Raw genomic sequence first — 18415 nt, 5'->3', positions numbered from 1 at the left:
AAGCTGTGTTTGCCATTATACTTGCACTTAAGACATTGGGCCCCTTTTATAAAGATGTACTAGTGTTTTTTAGCGCCTGTAAAACCAGAAGCGGAGCCAGGGTGACGGCACGGGGGGAGCGAAAGTGGCGCGAGAGCCACCTCGCTGGCGCCAGCCACAGTTTCAATGAAACACAACGAGAAAGAAATAGGAGCCGAGAGAACTCCGATTGGGGGAGAGGCCGCTCCCCTGGTGCCCCACCTAGCTACGCCACTGGGTAAAACTTAGAACATGCAAATTGGTAAGATAACCATAGGAACATAATGTGTGTCTTAGCATTTTGTGCATGCTAAAAACGTTAGCGTGCCTTTGTAAAAGACCACCTTTATTTGTAGTGCCTTGTGTCAAGCAACCATTGACTTGAAGACATCCTGCTGGGGACAGCAAAGATGGAGGAGAGAATCTGACTAAAGGACAAACTCCCTGCCAAAAGAAAGCACCCCTATCCGTGACAGTGCGCTGTAATGCCAGCATGGTAACAGCTATTTCAGCAGTGCACTAACTGTTTCTGTACAATAATTCACATCCTAACAGCTTACGTGCTGTAGTACACAGGACCTTAAGAATAAATCTAGAATAACTAGGCTATTACATCCTTAAACTTGAGAATTTAAACTTGGATAATGAAGACTCCATCAAAACATTTTTATCACCGAATATGAAACACCTCCAGATTTAAATGTCAGCAATCCCTGGTGTTCTACATGAAATTATGTCTGAGTCACTGCTTAATTAAAAGTGCCTCCTTGCTTCCTAACTGTCCTTTCCCCTTCCACTGTAGAAAACTGTGATACTGCAGGTCACTGTTCACCAAGATAATGAACATTGTACTAAGGTTTCCTTCACTTCAAAGCATCAAAACCACCAGGTTCACAGGATAAACACTAAAACTCCTCTTTCCTTCCTCAGCTCTCTTAAAAATGAGAGCAGAAATCAGTACTTGCTGCTGTGATGTTAATGAATGTAAATGAATCCCTGCCAAGTCTGTGGCAGATGTAGTCTGTTTGAAATTTGGCTGAGATCCTGCTCCAAAGATTTCCCTGTGAAATATAATTATCTTCCCGAAAAGGATTGCATGCCACACTGAATGCAATCTCCAAAAATGTCCGATTAAGGTTTCCACAGATAAGTGGACATGTTAATTTATTTCATTTAGATTTAGTTCACATCTTTTCAGTAGTAGCTCAAAGTAGTTACATTCAGGTAAACTCGGTATTTCCCTGTCCCCAAAGGCAGGGGTGTAGCCAGACCTCATGGTGGGAGGGGCCAGAGCCCGAGGTTGGGGGCACATTTTGAGTGCTGCCCCGCTGTCCCCCCCCCCCCACTGCCATGCCTCACCTCCTCACTCCCCCCCACTGCCTCGCCTCGCCCTCCCCACCGTCTCGCCTCGCCCCCCTCACACATACCTTTGAGCGTCAGCGTGCACAGGAGTAGCAAGAAGAAAGAAGAGCAGGGGGCAGGCAGCGAACACTGCTGCACTGGAGACCGCGCTGAAGAAGGCTTCGGCTGGCGGGGGTTGGGGGCCCCAGTTAGCCAAACCAGGGGCCCAAAAGAAATTTGCGGGGGCCCAGGCCCCCGTGGCCCCCTGTAGCTATGCCCCTGCCCAAAGGGCTCAAGTCTGAACCTGAGGCAATGGAGGGTTAAGTGACTTGCCCAAGATCACAAGGAGCTGTAACCACTAAGCTACTCCTTCACACTAATACAGTTCAATACATAATGAGAAAGGACTAACTGAAAATTATTTTTAAAAATTAATTTCAGAGCTGTACCAAATAGCATATTTTACTATTCAGCTGAATATGAATAACTGGCATTAAGCTTTAACATAACAAACAATAAAAGAAGTAATGTGAAAGGAGATCAAGGGGAAGATTCTATATTGTTGCCTAGAAAATTCACGTGGAAATTATTTTCGCCTAGGCGTATTCTATAAGATCTAGGAATGGTATACAGAATACGCCTTAGTTGATATCCCAGTGCCTAAAATTACGCACATCCATTTACACCAATGAAAATGAAGCGTAAATCCCTGTGTGTAGATTACACAGACTGGGCATATTCTATAAGGACCGCACCTTTGGGAACGTCCATAAAATGCCCATTTCCCGCTCACAGCCATGCCCCTTTTGAACTGCACACTTTAGAATTTAGATGCAGTTCATTACAGCATACGCTTAGTGAGTTATGCAACTAATTGTTGCCAATTAGTGCTCATTATTGCTTGTTAAGTACTGTTAATAACACTGATTGGATTGTTAAGCCAATAAAGTTATGCGCATTGTTATGGAATACGTTTAGATTTAGCCATGATATATAGAATCCAGCAGCAAGTGTTTATTTCAGTACAATTTAGTACAGTAGAGCCCAGGATTATTCGTATTCAAATTTAAATCACTATTCGGCCGATTAAAATAATGTATTGGGGGCACTATTTGGGGCCGAATCGAAAAAAATATTCGATACAGTCCTAATTAATTTATCTTACAACAACATAGAAGAATTCAAGCCCTACATCAACAAACTGTTTAGGTGATAAATAACCAGGTTTTGTTTCACTAGCAACTTCTTCCTTTGCTTTGGGCTTCTAGTTCAACTGGAACCTACGGACACTATCAACCTTTATTTAGGTTACCGGGGATTTCCTCCTTTATACCACCCTGTCTAATACAGGATTTGCTACATTTTCAAAGAAAGGTAAATGCTCAACTCTTAGGGAAACATCCGTGATAGGGGGAGGAGTAATGAGGGACTGAAGCTGATATGGAGTACTGTGGGTAGTGCTATGATCATCAATTCATTATTTTATTTAGTTTTTATACATTGTAAGTGATGTTTAGTTTAGTAGTTAGTTATGGACCTTTATTCTTGCATATTTTATTGTTACTCACCTTGAGCAGTACCCAGTGTGTTATCAATCACATCAAGAAAGTACCATGGAAATTGGCTTAGAAAAGTTTTAAAAGCCCAGAATAATTATTTTAAGTTATCCTTAGGGAAAAGCCATGGAGGACTGGGTATTCCAGACAGAATGCTATGCTATGCTAATTGAGTCTTATATCCCACAAAATCTTTTAGACTATAGGTTCAGGGTGGGTTACAATCAGACACAAAATTACAAAATAATAAACATACACCGCATACTGCATATTAATAACATAATCTAATTTAAAACATTCTTTTAAAAACATTTCTTCAATCATTCCTGAAGATACTATAAGGAGGACTCAGGCGGATATACAGGAGTAATATATTCCAATGCTCAACTGCAAAATAATATGACCCTGAATAAATTCTTTTATATCTAGTACCCTTGACTGATGGAAAAGTTAACATCAGATATTCTTGACTTTGAGTTCTAGATTGATTGCCTAACAGATTAATCAAGGAAGGAAAATTATCAGGAATATCACCCATATAGCGTTTTGAAAAGCAGACAACAGATTTTAAATTTGACCTCTGTCTCCATTGGTAGCATCACGGAGGTAATTCTATAAATTGGCACCTAAAGTTAGGCTTGCATCCACGCTAACTTACACTAGTATTATATAATGGTATCTTGGTGAATCGATGCTGTTAAAGAATTTATTTATTTATTTATTTATTTATTTATTTACTTATTTGACACATTTATATCCCACATTTTCCCACTTAGTTGCAGGCTCAATGTGGCTTACACAATACCGTAGAGGTAGGCTCCGGTTCAATAATACAAATACATAGTATAGTAGTAAGCATGTAAGATACATAAGTATAGAGCAACAAAGAAATAATGGCTTAGTACCATTGATTGTATTTGGTTGCGAAATACGTCTCGTTGGAAGAAATGTTTTATACGTTTAAGTTTCCACATTGAGTGGAACATTTTCTTTGTAGTGGAATTTACTTGACTTTCAAGTGTCAGATTGCGGTCAATTATGATGCCAAGCAGTTTGAAGCTATCCGAGATTGGGAGAGAGTGGTTTGGGATATTTAAGGTTGAAGGTTTATACTCATTGTGTTGAGATGAAAGGATAAGACAATGAGTCTTTTCAGAATTTAGTTTCAGTTGGAATGAGTTTGCCCAAGCATCCATTGTGTTCAAACCGATCATAATTGTATTGGTGATTTCTGTCAAATCGTGTCTGAAAGGGTGAAAGGTATATAAATTGTAATATCATCAGCATAAATAAATGGGTTAAGGCCTAAATTGGATAAGGACTTGGCCAGTGGAATCATCATTATGTTGAAGAGTGTTGGTGATAGTGGTGAACCCTGGCGGGACTCCGCAAACTGCTTTCCAGGAAGATGATATGTTTGAATTTGATTTTACTTGGTATGATCTAGAGGAGAAGGAACCTTTAATCCATCTGAGTATATTTCCGCCAATCCCATAGTAATCAAGGAGATTTAGTAAAATGTCATGGTTGACCATGTCAAATGCGCTAGACATGTCAAATTGGAGGAAAAGTATGTTGGTGCCCGGCACTTGGTAGCAGTGTGCCTAAATAGAGGTGCAAATATATAGAACTGCCTCCTTAATGGGGCAGCTCTTATGAAGTAAAAAAAATGAGACACACACATAGGGCCCTATGTACATTCATCTAAGGACTTGCAAGACCGTGACAAGTCATATACTTTGCAAGACCGTGACAAGCCATATACTTTCTTCAGTATATTACACAGTAAAATGCAGCAGAAGCTGCAGGTGGAAACTAACTGGTGTTGGTGGTACCCATACTGAACAGCCTGGAGATGGTGGAGGCGTGTGGAGCATATCTACATATCATATATCCCACTTTATCACATGACCGCAGAATCCAGCCTCCTCCCAAGTCAAAATGATAACTTTTAAAATTTGAGAAAGGCAAGGTTGTAGATATAAACAGTGGAATCTATCCAACAAGCATCTAATATCCCACCTACAAATCATATATTATGGGTCACGGTTAAAAAGGAAAGGAGGGAATAATCTAAAATTTAAGGACTTGGATAAAGAATTTAATTGAATACCACCAAGGCTAAATAAAATGTCAAGATGACGATTAGAAAGGTTAAAGACTACACTTATTCAGCATCCTTAGCAGATAGGTGATCCGACAACCACACATGAAGTAAATATGGAAAAACGTGTGCCGATGGGCCAGATTCAGTAAATGGCACTGGGAAAAATCCATGCCAAATGCTATTCTGTAAAGACGTTCCAGGCTGAGTGCCCTTCATAGAATAGTGCCTAGCTCAAATTCCCGTGCCCGAGGATTTACACCCAATGAAACCTGGTATAAATCCTGCTGCGCAAGTTGACCATGTAACCTCAGTATTCTGTAACACACTGCCTAAATTTTGGGAACACTCCTGGCCCCCCATGCCCCTCCCTTGGCCATGCCCCCTTTTGAGCAAGCAGTTTTACAGAACAGCACAAGCAGATGCATATGCAAATCAAAATTAGTGCCAATTATTAATAATTGTTACACACACAAATTAGTGAGGTAACAAGGTTATCATCTACCCTGCACCCTCAAATTTGGGTACCCAACTTTGGGCAACCTATACAGAATCTGGGAAAGCATGTATAAAATGTTCACAAATAGTAGTTTATAAGAGACGCAATCCCTTAATTTCCTATCGTACATTATCAGCAGAAAATTCTAGTTAGGAAATAATTTAAAGAAGTCCTTTGTCTTCCTAACTCTGATCGGGTTTCCTTAGTTAAGTATTCTATTTCTAAGAAGCAGCTTCAGGAAGGCAACCGTCAGGATGACCTGGAGGAAGATGAGCCTTCAGTAAGCGCCTTGGCATTCTTGGAAGATTCCACCGATACAATCTTTGCCTCGATCAACTTTCTTGGTTACCTTCTTGAATGAATCTGATAAATCAGTAATATTAAGATCTTGTTTTAAGAAGAAGTTTATGTTGTTCAGGTCTTTCCAGATGTGTCAAGCAGGGGTGTAGCTACGGGTGGACCTAGGTGGGCTCAGGCCCACCAATAACAGTTCAGGCCCACCCAGTTTCTCTTGATGCTCCAATCTGGGATTCGGCATAGTCTTGGTTCCAGTCCAAGCAGCATGCAGCTCTCAGTTCTATACTTTAAATGTTTGTTATAAAGCAATGTTTCAAGGATATATGCCATTACTGTTATATTGCAGGATCCTGTCATGAGATGTTTTCCATTACTGCAGACATAAGTCTGGTCAAGTTTAAGATATGGGATAATGTAACTGGTTGGTTTTTCCATTATGTATGTATGTGGTTTATATTGATGCAGACTTCTTACAAATCCATCATCAAGTGCAATTCTAAGGCATTATTTTGTAGTGTCCCAAGAAACACTACTCATATTTATTTTATTTATTGCATTTGTATCCCACATTTCCCACCTCTTTGAAGGCTCAATGTGGCTTACAATACATCATGAATGGTGAAGATGTATAAGAAATCAACACTTAGTATTACATAGGATTGTGGGTTAAAATGATAATGATACAGCATGATATTAGTATAACAAGCAAATATTATGCACAGTGCCCACCCATATTAGTTCTGGGCCACCCAAAATGTTGGGTCTGGCTACGCCACTGGTTTCATGTAAACACTTAAGTTCAAAGGAAGCCTTTTGGCTTTGAAAACCAGGGTGTTGACTTTGGGAGCCACCTTTTTTTTTTTTTTTTGCTTCCCTGTAAATGTTTAGTTACTTTTCAGGAGAAGCAACACATTTTCTTTGAATCAATTCAGCTAGAAAAGTTTCTGCCAGAACATGAGAACGATTGTGCTGGATAGTGATTTTGGAGTTCAAAGTAATATTGAGCCCAGATTTGGTAAGAAGTTATTTTCTTTGAAAACTTTTCTAGTTCTGCTACTTTAGCAGCTTAAGGGGCCCTTTTACTTAAAGCGCTTAGAAGCCTACGTGCGTCCAACGCATGTCAATCTGGAACTACCACCAGCTACCGCATGCCCCAGGTGGTAATTCCATTTTTTATACGCATCCGAGATGCGCATCCAAAAATATTTTTTTATTTTCTACTGCGTGACGCTTAAAAGGAGGTAATTGGCAGTATACGCACGCTGATGATTACTGCCCAGTTAATATGTGAGACCTTATGGCTAAGTCCATGGGTGGCAGTAAGGTCTCAGGCCCAAAATGGAAGCGCGTTCAATTTTTATTTGTCTGCACGTCCATTTTTGTCCCCCTCCCCCCAAAAAAGGCCTTTTTGCAGGCACGCTTGAAAAATGGACCGCCTGTGTCCAATACACGTATCTACAACAGCACAGGCCATTTTTTCCAGTGCACCTAATAAAAGGACCCCTAAGGTTTTTTGTTGTTTTTTTTTTAAGGTGGTTCTTCTCTCATGACTTGGGCCATTGAGAGTTGTTCACTACTTTATGCTATTATTTTTCCTTTTATTATACAATGGTACTTATTTTTGCTCCCTTTGCCTTTGTTATTATTGAGAAATGTATAATTTGTAAAAGCAAATTTAAAAAAAAAAGAGATGCATTACAAAATCGTAATAAACAGCATATAACAAAATAAAGGAGCTGAGGCTGACTGAAGTTGTGGAGTTCTGAAAAGTGCATGGAATGCAAAACAGCCTCTCTGTTAAATTGCAAAATTTGTGGACTAAAGCGCTGTCCACTGTTGAAGAGATAATTATGTTGCAAGTGAACTGGACATATGGGACACTTCTACTAGGTGATGTTGGAATATCAGAAGAACAGAATGAGCAGAAAGCATATAAAAGTGACCCTATTAATCAAAAAAGTGATTTTACAATCTTGGGTACCGGAAGATGCGCCATTGGTACAGGGCTGGAAGCAGCTCGTCCATGAAATAGCTTTTTCTGAATTGCACACTAATACAGGGGAATAAAACAGAGAGAATCAAATCCAAGCAGCCATGGCAGGCCTAGAAAAAGCAATTCCCGAAGAAGCAGAAAGGTCAGAATTCTCAAAGGTCCAATTTACAGAACTGACAGATGGATGTCAGAGTGAGAATGATTCTTCGTGCCTGTTTCTGAGGGGGGGGGCGGGTACAACAGAAAATAAGACATGGGAAAGATGCCTTGCTTAACAAGTGTCTTTTTTTTTTTTTTTTTAATAACATTAAATAATGAAATAATATCCAGCTATTCCTGTAGCAGTCACTGGGCTAAGAAACAGACTCTAATTTTCTCTCCTGAAGTCAGCACTCAGGAACTCGCATGAAGGTATCCTGAGTGGAGTTGGGTCTTCTCTAGTTCGGTGATTCTGAAAGCTGTCCTGGGACCACCAGCCAGTTGGGTTTTCAGGATATCCCCAATGAATGTGCATGAGACAGATTTGCATAGAATAGAGCTGACAGGCATGCAAATCTATCTCATGCACATTCATTGGGGATATCCTGAAAACCCAACTGGTGGTCCCAGGGCCGTGCTGATGCAGTAAGCGAGGTAAACGCCGCAGGGGGGCGCTTGCCTTCGAGGGGCGCCAGGGCCCTGCCGTCCGTCTGCTCACTTGCAAAATCTTTCACCTGAACTTGTGATTCTCCTATTTCCGCTGCCCTCCCCTTTTCATGCAAAGGAGCGAGCAGTATTAATTGAGGCAGGCACGCTCTTCAAGTTACATGAGAATACAACCAGATTGCTATTTATGCTTCAGTTTGGGGCTAGCTCCTCAGTCAGGGTGAGTTTCAGAGCTTGAAACAGCATTCAAATTAAAGAGAACCTGAAATTTTAAAAGTGCTAAAAATAAGTTTTAAAAGTATTTGCCTTAAATCTAATTGCAGAATTCAGGTGCTGGGAGTCTGTACTTGGTTGTCATATGCTCAGATTTGTTTAAATCATATGCAAATTAGTCCGGTGTTTTTCACTAAACATTCCCATGAGTGTCTGTATGTTAATCTGCATTCAAATAGAGCTCTCTGATTGGATGATCAGCTTCTATTAAGAAATCTGCCCGGGAAGTGAACAGAGTGAGAGCTGTCCTTTGCCAAGAGAGACATCCAGCTGTGACTTCCTGTGTTTGTTGACTGAAGTTATAAAGAGTGCCTGATTGTGGTAAATGAGAAAATATAAGTGAAAAGAGATTGGTGGCGATTGAAGTTTCTCTAGTGAGAAAAGGATCTGAATATTTCAGGATTACTTGAAGTTTATGAAGAATAGAAAAGGGTGAATTTCAGTTTAAGAGTGTTTAAATCCTATAAGCTATATAAAGGCTAGGTAGATTTAAGTGACTGTAAGCAAGGAAACCTTAATATTTGATCTGAAATAAATATTTGATCTGAGATAGTTGATCAGAGATAAATGTTTGATCTGAATTATATCCTTTGGTGCAAAGGAGATTAGAATGCAATAGAGTATTTCTTTCTGTTTACCAGTACAGTCAATTCCATTCCACTTAAATAATTTTTTGTTATATATATGAGGGAGTAGTATCTGGATTTATTGTAAATCAAATTGATTCCATTCACAGGAATTCATATTCACCTTCATGCATTCATCCGATATTATTTTTTAAGGATGAAGTTTTATTTTATGTTCACTCTGTCTCTTGTGAGCTGAGCAGTTAGTTTCCTCGGCTGGCACGACTACATATTAGAGGTATTTTGATACTGTGTGAAGTTTTACCACAGACAGGTGACATATATAAAACATTCTCCTTGGATAGGATGTGATATGTGAAAATACATTTTGCTTTAATGAAATTGCTAAACTTTAGAGTCAGAGACTTATCAATGAGGGATACATACAGTGCTATTTTTTCCTGAGGTCCGGCTTACTTGCCTGCTCCCTTCTGTTCCTGCTCTGCTGGACGGGGGTGGGGGGGGGTGGGGGGCGCCAACCGATAGTCTGCAGGGGGGCACCAGAGACCCTAGGCACGGCCCTGGGTGGTCCCCCAAGACAGCTTTGAGAACTACTGATCTAGAATAGCAATACCACTGGACTATCAAACGGACCAAGTGGAGGAGCAGCCTAGCAGACAGAGCAGCAGCAGCAGCACTTACCCCTCCGTTACCTCAAACTTAGGGGGTCTTTAACAAAGCGTCAATAAGCCCAACGTGGGTTTACTGAACGCTAAATTGAGACTACCGCTAGCCCAACGCAGCTGCTGGAGGTAGTTCCACCCAGAGTATGCACCATTTCCGGGAGAAAAAGAAAACCCCTAGAAATGGCTTGTGCGGTGGTAACTCAACGGTAATTAGGCATCGCTGCATGCTAACCGGTTACTGCCAGGTTACCGCAGGAGCCCTTATCGCCACCTCAAGAGGTGGCAGTAAGGGTGCCACGCTGTATGGCATATTTGTCTGGGGGCTTTTTACCCCTGGCATGCAGGAAAAACGGCCCCCGCCGCTAGCGCAGGGCCCTTTTTCCCGCAGCTTGGTAAAAGGACCCCTTAGATTGTGAGCCCTCTGGGGTCAGGGAAATACCAACAGTAACTTAATGTAACTCACCTTGAACACCACTGGAAAGCTGTAAGCTAAATACTAAAATTAATTATAATTAAAAATAACATGTTCTTCTCTGTTATTCTTTGCTCCCAGAATCAGTAAAAAGCCTCCTCTCTTTTATTCAAAGCTACTTAACTGACCAGACACGGCCACTGACAAGTTAAATAGTATATTGGTGCCTAACTGCTAATATTCAGTGGAAGATAACTAGTTGTCTTCGCTGGATATTGCCAGTTAGCGCCTAGCAAATAACTGGCTATATCACATGACTTATCCGGCTAGGCATTGATATTCAGCGCCTAACTGGATAAGTTTAGTGGCCAAATAGGACCATATAAATAGCTGTCCAATCTTTACCCGCAAAAAAGTTAACCAGTTAGTGCTGAATAGCGACATAACTGGGTAATTTTTTAGCAGTTTAAAAAACCCCGGATATTCAATGCTGGTTGCCGGAAATAGCCCAACACTGAATATCCATGTTTAACACTGGCAGCAAACAGCAATAGTAATGCCCGCCAGAGGCTGAATATCAGGCTCCCTATTCTCTCACCAATAGCCATTTGAAATTTGCAGAGGGCCTATTTCATTTGCACTGTGCACTACGTTCCTTTTGTTTCCTGCTGCCACTCTGTAGCCTTTTCATTCCAACACAAATTCATGACTGTTCTGATTTTGTGCTTTGTTATATTATCTTGTGGCTGGTTGTTCCAGCTCTGTGAACGACACAGGACAGAAGTGTAGAAGTGAAGATTGTTAGCAGAAACCAGCCCCTCTTGTTCCTGAGAGGGAAAGAAAGGGGCTCCTGCTGGGCACAGCCAGTCAGGAAATATAAAACCAGCCTTTAGGGGGCCTGAGAAATACAGCTAGGTTTGGTGGTAATAGAGGTGTACTGTATTTGGAAGGGTGAGAGGAAACCAGTGTTGCTATTTAAAAGAGAGATATCTAGGGTAGGGCTGCAGGCGGAAGAGTAGCTCATGCCAGAAAAATAAGTGCGTAAAGTTAAGAGACCCTCGTGGTTTTATTTACAGAATATACATAAGTATGAACTGAGGCTTGGAACTAAATCTAAACAGAATGCCACTGGTGTTTTAGGAGGGAGACAGTGGGAGGGTAGGGTTCTATTAAAATTGCATTCAAAGCCAAAAGCAAGAGATGACCTAAAAGGGACAGGACTGAGCTAAACACAAAATATTCTCTATCTGAAATTGTGTGTGAATAAACAGGCTATTTAATACTCAGTCACCTATCAGTAGTACTTCCTCTTTCAAAGCTGTATTGTGAATGTCTTCAATTAAATATCTAGCCACTTCTAAAGGCCTCTTTCACAGGCAGAAGAGGTGAACAGAAATTTAATTGCAGACATTCATAATATAGCTATGAAAGCAGAGACACCAGAGTGAGATTTACCACCACAGTGAGTAAGACTGAAGGCCAATGGGTGAGGTTTTTTAGTGGTGCACCTGGGGTATAAATTTGGAAAGATTTCTGCGGCTCGAGTTTACTTGGGGAACCTTCTTGAACTGTAACAGTTTTTTCAGTGTGAGTGTCATACACTATTCCACCACTAGGGGGTTTACAATAACAAAGCAAAACACAAAGGGTTGGGGTACAAAAAGGTATAACAGGGTAAGATGGCAGTTAAGGCAGCAGGATATGTGGAGGGGCATAATCGAACAGGGCGACCAAGTTTTCATGAGGACGTCCTTGCAGGATGTCCCTGCGAAGGGGCAGGGAAACCCATATTATCGAAACAAGATGGGCGTCCATCTTTCATTTCAATAATACGGTTGGGACGCCCAAATCTCAACATTTAGGTCGACCTTAGAGATGGTCATCCTTAGAGATGGTCGTCCCTGATTTTCGGTGATAATGGAAACCAAGGATGCCCATCTCAGAAACGACCAAATCCAAGCCATTTGGTCGTGGGAGGAGCCAACATTTGTAGTTCACTGGTCCCTCTGACATGCCAGGACACCAACTGGGCACCCTAGGAAGCACTGCAGTGGACTTCAGAAAAAACTCCCAGGTGCATAGCTCCCTTACCTTGTGTGCTGAGCCCCCCAACCCCCCCCCCAAAAAAAAAACCTACTCCCCACAACTGTACACCATACCATAGCCCTTAGGGTTGAAGGGGGCACCTACATGTGGGTACAGTGGGTTTGTGGTGGGTTTTGGAGGGCTCACATTTACCACCACAAGTATAACAGGTAGGGGGGGATGGGCCTGGGTCTGCCTGCCTGAAGTGCACTGCATTACCCACTAAAACTGCTCCAGGGACTGCATACTGCTGTCATGGAGCTGGGCATGATAATTGAGGCTGGCATAGAGGCTGAAAAAAATATTTAAAATTTTTTTTAGGGTGGGAGGGGGTTAGTGACCACTGGGGAAGTAAGGGGAGGTCATCCCCGAGTCCCTCCGGTAGTCATCTGGTCATTTAGGGCACATTTTTGTGGCTTGGTCGTAAAAAAAAAAAAAAAGGACCAAGTAAAGTCGTCCAAGTGTTTGTCAGGGACGTCCTTCTTTTTTCCATTATCGGCCGAGGATGCCCATGTGTTAAGCACGCCCCAGTCCCGCCTTTGCTATGCTTCCGACACGCCCCAGTGAACTTTGGTGATCCCTGCGATGGAAAGCAGTTGAGGATGCCCAAAATTGGCTTTCGATTATGCCGATTTTGGCGTCCCTATGAGAAGAACGCCCATCTTCTGATTTGTGTCGAAAGATGGGTGCCCTTCTCTTTCGAAAATAAGCCTGATAGGGATATAACAAATAAAATGGAGAATGGGACTTATATACCGCCTTTCTGTGGTTTTTCCAACTACATTCAAAGCGGTTTACATATTATATACAGGTACTTATTTGTAGCTGGGGCAATGGAGGGTTAAGTGACCTGCCCAGAGTCACAAGGAGCTGCAGTGGAAATCGAACCCAGTTCCCCAGGATCAGAGTCCGCTGCACTAACCACTAGGCCACTCCACAAATAATGTTAAGGTGACAATTGGGAAAAATGCAAGCTAAATCCCAAATCTGTTCATCAGAATCAAATGCCACTTACAATGCAAATTTTCTGGTTATTAAATCCTGCTAGCAAACAGAAATATTAAACCTGACATGCAACTTCCTAGTGCCACAGCCGAAGGGCAAACCAGCTGTAGAAGAAGATCTCTCTCCAGTGATGCTGCTCCCCCCTTTCCCACAGTCTATTGATGTCAGTGTGAATGCAGATAATCAAAAGGCTCCTGTAAGGAGGCAGACCTGGCAGTGCTGGAAATAAGCCTTTCCTTCCTCCCCGGCTGGCTCATCATGCTGTAGGAACACCATGGTGCTACTCAGAGGGGAAGAGAGACAGTGAGAGGTGCAGGGCAAGGAGAGAGAAAGGGAAAAAGACAGTATGGGGTAGGTGAGGGATATACAGACCGCAGAGAGAGAAGAACAACCGGAAGAGGTGCAGAGAGGAGATGAAAGAGAAAAGGGAAAATGCAAAGGGGAAGAAACGGAACGAGCAAGAGAAAGAGAAAGAAAAGGTTAAGCTATAAAGGGGAAACAGAGAGAGAGAGAGGGAGCAAAAGACAGAGGAGGACCTGGATGCCTGGAAATATTTGGGCTTTGTTCACCCTGAGATTAGGGGTGGGGATGGGGGCTGTTAATAGAAAGTTCATTCATTTTCTGGTACATATATGTTAGTTGTTTACTCAGGGGAAAAGCTCTATTCATAGAGTACAAAATCATAAAATCTGTTTATCAAAGTACTCACACAGATTATATATACATTTTAAACCAAAAACATTTATTTAACGTTTTGTGCTCTAACAGAATAGTATACTTCGGAACTCACTTGATCTGTCACTCAATTGAGCGCACAACTTTAGTTATTGAGTACGTAGCTAGAAGAATTCCAACATCTAGCTTAATGCTGCAATACTCCTTCATCCAATGGATTATTACCCATCTATCAGATGGGTTGCGTGAAGGTTTGTCCCCTGGGGGCAACACAGGATTTGACAGAAGAAGGCTACTGAAGAAACCATTCATATGAAAGTGATTCTACAAATCGACCTCCGCTCATCCATTCATATGAATGGTTTCTTCAGTAGCCTTCTTCTGTCAAATCCTGTGTTGCCCTAAGGGGACAAACCTTCATGCAACCCGTCTGATAGATGGGTAATAATCCATTGGATGAAGGAGTATTGCAGCATTAAGCTAGATGTTGGAATTCTTCTAGCTACGTACTCAATAACTAAAGTTGGACATTAATATGGACAGGATTATCTACATCAACTTAGGGTGTTAACTTTAAGTTTGAACTTTAATAGGGGCATTTTTGCCTGGAATATTATTATAACTCTTTTAAATATAATAAGGAGTTATTTGGAAACTGTAAGAACGTACAATATGAAAATGTCATTATCTGTTCAACCAGTGTTTTGAGTTTTATGATCAGTGCTGATAAAGGTTATGAATGGTGATAGGAATGAGTGGGTCTTCGGTGTGCGCACAATTGAGTGACAGATCAAGTGAGTTCCGAAGTATACTATTCTGTTAGGGCACAAAAAGTTAAATGTTTTTTTATTTAAAATATATATATAATCTGTGTGAGTACTTTGATAAACAGACATATATGTTAGTGCCAGAAATCACCAAGCAACATAAGTACATAATGGCAAATACTCATCAAAATGGTTCATCTGGTCTGCCCAGTACTATGGATATGGTTGTGAAATTGCTGTCCCGTGCAGGTAACCCTCCTATATCATTGCTTAGGATTGTAACTTCTGCTCTGTGCAGGTTTCCCCTTCTCCCCATGCCTTTTTAATTTATTGAAGTTGTTTCACTGCTGTATTGAGCTGAAACACTCGATGCTCAGTTTCCATCCTCTTACTCTTTACAGATGTCTGCACATATTCCACTTTATAAATTCTACCATTATTTTTTTTGCTCTACCACTTTCTCTGCAAAACCCTGGGACGCAACAGCAAGAACTACCTCTGGGTTACCCCAGAAACATCAAGAACACCCCAGATGGCTTTTTACAATGCCAGTCTCTGTCCACCATTAGTGCAAAGGTAACCAATAAATGTAGCACTGCAAATAGGTGGGAAAATGTGGGATAGAAATGCAATAAAATAAATAAATAAACAGCAGAAGAAACTAACTCCAAATCAGAAGTCTCCCGAAACTGAGATATATCCCCTAACTCCAAAGACTGCCCAACTTCAAAATCAGACTAAAGTCTCAGGGCTCCATTGTTGGTAAATATATTTTTGAACATGGTAGTAACTTGTCAGCAGGCACCCCCAATACCTCAATCTGATATTTTTGAAACTTATCTCTCAATGAAATAGTTAGGGACCTGGGGAATTACCAGTTGTTCTGACTTTAATCCAGTGCTATACATGAGCATGTTCAGAGAGTTAAAGCTGGGGCTGCTTATTACTAAAGAAGAAATGCCAATCCTTAATTCAAATCTTCATTGAATACAGTTGGTGACAATACAAACAAATCCGTCACTTACAGTTACATTGAGCCAGATTAGGAATTCTGTACATACAGAGTGAGTCTGTGTCTGTGATTAGCTCCTGTCAGTGGCTGGTAATTTGAAATACTGAAACACAGCATTAACAGTAACCACAGCAGCAGCCACAGCAGGTGAAAAATCACTATGGATTACTACCTCTTGAGAGGAAAACAACAAGCAGCAGTTGACTGCCTCAGCATGGAGAGTTCAAGCTCTCCATATCATTCTATTACCTCAAGAGAGCAATCAGAGGGAGGGGGGAATTCTGATCCTCCCAGCATGCCCAGAGGCAACAAAGCTCCAAAGGAAGAGAGCAGAACACAGGTGTTCATAAAGGCTAATCACAGCGGTCCACATAAATATAGTAACATAGTAAATGATGGCAGATAAAGACCTGTATGGTCCATCCGGTCTGCCCAACAAGATAAACTCATCATACATGGTATGCGATACTTTATATGTATACCCGAGTTTGATTTGTCCTTGCCATTTACATGCTGGGACCTGGTCCAATATACACAACTTAATAAATATACAGACATGTAATCAGTTATACACAGACAGCACACAAGCTGACCTTATGTAACAGAGGCAGAACACCAGCCCTAGTAGCATTTTCAAGATTTTCAACCTTAGCTTGTTCACAAGTCCTTAATCATCTCAGAATGAAGCTGTTTAAACAAATCACATTCTTTCTCTAGAGAATCCACAGGTCACAAAGCTTGTTGCATATCCATGGAATGATGTTTCACTTTCTGTTCAAGCCCATAAACTTTCTGCATTACACGTTTTACCTCAGGCACAATAATCTTTGCAAGATTGGAAATAGCTTGCCATATTGTCTCCAAGGTAATCACTGGTGGCTTAGAAAAAAGAACTTCTGAAAACGCCAAAGAGGCCCCAGAGCCACAATAGATACCTGTGAGCTGTCTTCCTCAGGCCCATGCATGTCACCATTTTAGCATTTACATAGTACAGAAACTATACTTTTATCTATGGTGATATTTGTGTACACCTTTATAAGGGCCTTCTTGCATTAACGATGTCACTGGATTTGACTGCAGTTTTCTATCTGATGGACCATGATTTGCTGCTATGTTCATATTTAGAACAGATTGGCCTTAGCAGTACTATTTTTCACTGCTCTTTTTATGTCTCACACAATTTTAGTGACTGCTCTCAGCAACTACTTATGTGGTATTCCCCAGTGTTATCCCCTTTGTTATTTAGTTTATTTTTAAGCCCATTAGCTCTTCTTATACAGGAACTGGACATCTCCGCGTATTTCTTTGCAGCTACTACTACTACTATTTAACATTTCTAGAGCGCTACAAAGTGTACGCAGCGCTGTACAAACACAGAAGAAAGACAGTCCCTGCTCAAAGAGCTTACAATCTAATAGACAAAAAGTAAAGCATTTAAATTTAAAATATCCAGTTAATTACTTGTTGAATCCTACAAAATCTAAAGCTATTTGGATACCTTGAAATGTGTCTTGCCCTGAATTTGCAACCAGACTTGTAGGTCATTCTCTGTCCATAGAATTGACTATCAAGATCTTAAGGATGATGTTAGGTCTTAAATTATCATTCAAGTTGCATATCCCATCTATAGTTCAAAAGTGTTTTAGTGGTTTACATCTTATAAGGCTACTATAGCCCTTACTCAATAAATCTTTACTCCACAAGTTGGTCCACACTCTTATTTTAAGCAGAGTTGATTGTGGGAACATTATAACAATCATAGCAGGGGCTAAGAAATTTTATCATGTTAAACCCTTTCTGAAGTCCGTCTACTGGCTACCATATTTTTTCAGGCCTTTCGATTATGCCCCTCTTAGGTCATTTTGCTTTGGTTTTAAAATTTAGACCTACAAGATCAATGGCCTTATTTACTTTTCAAATTAATAGACACACTTTTTTCTTTTCAAGCAGCTCGTATTAAGTAAAGATGTTCAGACTTTTCTATTTAATTCTTCAAGTTACTTTCGATTTTGGAAGGATATAAAAACGTATTTATTTCAGAAATTTGTTTTGTAATCTAAAGTAATATAGATTAGTAATTTTGTTTCTTTTAAATGAGTATGTAATTTTTTTTTATATTAACCATTGTTTGTAACTTCCTGGATATGTCCACCTTCTTGTGTACTGGGATCCGCTTTGAACCCTGAGGTTTAAGCAGAATACAAGTTACATTGTTAATGTTAATTGGAGCCATGGGGTCTCTCATGCCTCAAATGACTTCATGCTGGGCATCTCCAGATCCCAGTGTTTGAGCTCCAAATCAAGCTACATAGGAGTCCATCAGGCATTGAGCTAAGTATATCCCTGACTGGGAGCTGTGCACCAGATTCCTCCTATTTTTCTTGGCCATTATTGCGGTAAGTGAAATAAATCAAGCTGAGCTGACAAAGTTCAGCTTGCAGCTGCCATCTTGGATTCCTTCTTGTGCTTTGCATACTTCAA

General features: G+C 40.9%; 1 protein-coding gene across 1 annotated transcript in view; it reads left to right on the top strand.

Annotated features, from left to right (window-relative positions):
• Positions 1–18415, top strand: part of ZDHHC14 (zinc finger DHHC-type containing 14) — a 406180-nt gene that overhangs the window by 132729 nt on the left and 255036 nt on the right. The gene's annotated exons all lie outside the window — the stretch shown is intronic.

Source organism: Microcaecilia unicolor, chromosome 3 (genome assembly GCF_901765095.1).
Source record: "Microcaecilia unicolor chromosome 3, aMicUni1.1, whole genome shotgun sequence".
Taxonomy (NCBI): Eukaryota; Metazoa; Chordata; class Amphibia; order Gymnophiona; family Siphonopidae; genus Microcaecilia; species Microcaecilia unicolor.
The sequence above is the reverse complement of the archived record's forward strand: the minus strand, read 5'-3'. Positions and strand labels throughout refer to the sequence as shown.